The sequence below is a fragment of the Mesocricetus auratus genome, unplaced genomic scaffold (genome assembly GCF_017639785.1).
Source record: "Mesocricetus auratus isolate SY011 unplaced genomic scaffold, BCM_Maur_2.0 Super-Scaffold_100691, whole genome shotgun sequence".
NCBI lineage: Eukaryota > Metazoa > Chordata > Mammalia > Rodentia > Cricetidae > Mesocricetus > Mesocricetus auratus.
The window spans coordinates 9895796-9900196 of record NW_024429267.1 but is presented as its reverse complement, the minus strand read 5'-3'; positions in this window follow the sequence as shown (position 1 = coordinate 9900196).

Below are 4401 nucleotides of genomic sequence, written 5' to 3'. Positions count from 1 at the left end.
TAAACTGAGTTCTTGTTATTTATCACACATTGTTATTGATTTTTTTATTAGAGTTATTCATTTATGTGTGGAGAGAAGGGTGGCAGGACGCACACATGCCATGGCTTGGGTGAGACAGGTTTTGGGAGTAGGTTCTCTCCTTCCACCATGGGGTTCCAGGATTAAAGTCAGGTTACAAGGCTTGCTGGCAATTCCTGTTTAGCAACCTCACTGGCCCCACATATTGTTCCTGACACTTGGAATACAACAGTCAACAAAATGTGAGAATTCCCACACTCATTATTCATTATCAAAAGTGCCAAGTGCTAGAGAAAAACTGAAGGAAGTGATGGAGACCTTGGGAAAGGAGGGTGCAGTAGGGTGAGGCTGTTCTTACAGTTTATAAGGTAGTCAAGGAGGCCCCCAGTAAAAACAGCACTTTCAAGAGGAGGTTCGAGGGGCCAAGGAATGATTCATGGGGGTTAATGAAAGAAGAACAGTCTAGACCAAGAGGAGAGTCCTGGAAGGCCTAGCAGCAGGAACACACATGCTAAGTTTCAGAACATGGAGGAAGTTAATTTGCATGGAATGTCAAGGAAGAGCAGTTGGATGCCTTATAAAGAAAATGGATTTATTAGTTTAGCCATCGGGCAGCCCCATCAGTTTGCTCTCTGGAGAGGGTCTTCCTGGCTGCATCAGATGGTGGCGGATAGCATCACGGTAGGAATGTAGAAGGAGAGAGCAGATGGTGAGACAGGAAGCCTTTTGCGAGGCTTAAGAGAGGCCTCATAAAATGACATCAGTTTCTCCTCCTGGCAGCCAGTGCTCCCCTTCACAAGGCTCCACCTCCCACAGCAGCCACTGCCCTTTATCACCACACTGGGGAGCAGTTTTGCAACAAAGGAGTGACACACTCAAATTACTGCAAGGCCACAGGGGAGTAAACACGAGAGACCCCCAGAGGCCCTCTGCAGAGATGTTTTGCTAGGCTGGCTGGACAGTAGTCCCCAGGGATCTTCGTCTCTCTCTGCTTCCCCAGTGCTGGGATTATAGAGGTATGCCACAGCATGTGACGTTTTTAAAATGTGTGTGTTGGGGATCAAACTCAGGTTCTCAAGCTTGCCAGATAGGACTTTACTGACTTGAGCTATCTCCCTACCCTGCAGCACCCCATTAATATATTATGGGGTAAACCATACATACAGAAAAGTACAAAATGTCCTTATAAGAAGTTTTTACAAAGTAAACATACCTGTATAAGTAGAACTCAGATCATGAAACATGACATGACCAGCATCCTAGGGTGCCTCTGTGCCCTTTCTGTAGTGACATCACCACACACCATTTTACTTTCCTATCAATGGGGTGCAGGGTTACTTATTGTTTTACAGTCTCAGCAACATTTCCAGTATGCTGCCTGTCAGTGCTCGAACAAACCAGGAGACTGTATCAGATTCCCGGAAGCTGGAATTAAAGGTGGGTGTGAGCCACTTGATATGGGTGCTGGGAACCAAACTCAGGTTCTCTGTTGGAGCAGGATATGCTCTTAACAACTGAGCAACCTTTTAAGCCCAAAAGAATAGTTTTAAAGACAATTTCTCCTAGACTGGAACTTCAGGAGCGTCATAGATGTAAGAGTTGGAGAATATTCAGTAGAGAGTACACAGTGACCCAGAGAGCTAGGCCCACTTGTAAGAGTTGGAGAATATTCAGTAGAGAGTACACAGTGACCCAGAGAGCTAGGCCCACTTGATTCGCTCAACATGCTGCACACTCTTGCACCTTTTAAAAGTAAAACACCTTGCTTACCCCAATTCCAGAGATTCACCTACGTACATAGAAAAATAAGCCATTTTATTATATTAGACCATGCAAAAAAAAAAAGACATGTGAGTTTTTTATTTTTCCAAAGTAGAGGGCAGTTTTAGAATGGATTAACAAAATCAACTTATCCTGAGGCCCCTGGAATGTAACAATACCAGGATAGCAAGCAGTTATGTAGAGTAATCTTATACATGATGTGATATTAATATAGTGAGTTCAGAGAATAAGCAAGCCCTAAGCATTTAATGCTGTACATTGCACTTACCGGTTTTTTAAGTCTGTTAAGAAGCTTTGAAACAGAGCTGGGCATGTAGCTCAGTTGGTAGAGCATTTCCTTAGCACCCTCAGGATCACATAAACCAGGTGCAGTGATGCACACCTGTCACTTGGGAGGTGAAGGCAGAAGGGTCAGTTCAAGGTCATTCTCTGCTACATGCATGGTTGGAAGCCAGCATGGGCTACAAGAGGTTGTCAAGAAAAAAAAAAAAAAGAGTGCTGAAAAAGTTTAATGAATATTGAGTTCCATTTATTTATTACTATTTTAACAACTATCGATTCATGGTCAATTTTAATATCTGACACCACATCTTAAGAACAAAAAAACAAAAAACTTTAGTAGTTAAGAGCCTGTTAACCTAGTAGATTTTCACCTCAGTCTATATAATATGTCCCATAGCAGCAAGGATTTAAAATATTTCCACAAAGGATAGCTGGCATATTTTTATGCATTTTTAGCTGTTGAAGTTTCAAGGCCAGTTTTCCCCTCAACTGGATTTTTGGTTGTAAAAGCAGACTTCTATCAGGGTTTCACTTTTTTTTTCATGCACTTGAACGAGGAGTTTGTATCCATCTACATCTGTGACCATGAGCTGGCATCTTGGCCAGTAGGTCCTGATTAATGGTGGCATGTTTGTTAATAATCTGAACTTCAGGCTCTGTTGATTTTTCATGGAAGATTACACGATCTGGGTTCTCTGGTTCCTAGTTAAGATCTTGTCTGATACTTAAAAACAGAACAAAAAACCTTTTTGAATATTTCCACTTTGTTCTTTGTAGTTCACAAAGACCATTAAATGGCCCCATGATTATGCACACAGGGAGATGGCTCAGAAGACCAGGTTTTGGATGGAGACAGCCAATCTGGGGAGTCTGGGCAAAATGGAGAGCTTAAGGTTCATTGAAGAACAAAGTGGAGAGTGCTATGGTAGGCCATTTGAACTCTTCTGGTCTTTTTATGAACATGCATTGGGGTACACACACACATACACATACACACCTCTGTGTGAACACGTACTGTTGTATACACACACATACACCTCTATGTGAACACACACTCGGGTATACACACATCTACCTCTGTATGAACATACACTGGGATACACACACACACACACACACACACACACACACCTCTGTATGAACATGTCCTGGGGCACACACACACACATACACACCTCTGTGTGAACATGCACTGGGGTACACACACATCTACTTCTGTATGAACATACACAGGGCTACACACATACACACACACACTTCTGTGTGAATACACACACACCTCTGTATGAACATGCACTGGAGTGTACACACACACACACACACAAAGTGATATACACCTGTAAATCCAACACTTACACATCTGTAAATCCCAACATTTATGTGTCAGAAGCAGGAGTTCAAGGTCAGCCTGGTCTACATAGCAAGTTTCAGGCTACCCAAGGATCTACATAGCTATATATATTTTCCCTCAAAGGAAAAGAAAGAAGAAAGGAATGAAAGCGAGAAAGAAAGAAAGAAAGGAAGAAAGAAAGAAAGAAAGAAAGGGAAAGTGAGCTAGTCAAGTGCCTAAGAATTTCCATGCCCAGATTTCAAGGCCTCCTGGAACCTACTCTGATTCTCCTGGGTATACAAAAATGAAGTGTTTTCTATTTCCCTTTGCCATGTATTCTGATTTCACCAAATCCACATTACTACATGGTTTCCTTAGTTGAGACACATATCTGTTTATACACACACATACGTATGTATGTGCCTATGTGCATTTAATTTATCATGTACCTATCCATTTATGATTTCAGAATTTTAGTGTTAATGACAAATTGTGAACACAGTGATTACAGACTATTACTGTGGTGGCTTGAGAGAGAATGGCCACCATAGGCTCATATGCTTGAATACTTGGTCCCCCTAGTGGAACTGTTTGGGAAGAATTAGGTATAGCCTTGTTGAAGGAGGTGTGTCACTGGGGGTGGGCTTTGAGATTTCAAAAGCCCACAGCCAGATCCAGTCTCTCCCTCTCTCTCCCTGTTGCCTGCAAATTAGGAAATGTACATGTCTCAGCTATTGCTCTGGTGTCATGCCTATCTGTTCCCTGCCATGGTGGTCATGAACTCTCCCTCTAAAACTGTCAGCCAGCCCCCAACTAACTGTTTTCTTTTTTAAAAAAGAGTTGCCATGGTCATGATGTTTCTTCACATTAATAGCCACTAAGACACCACCTCAAACTGACTCAAGGTTGATGTCCACAAATAGTAACCAATTAATCACTCATCTGTTATTAAATCTATGGAAGAGACAATTCTTTGTCTATTGTTTGGA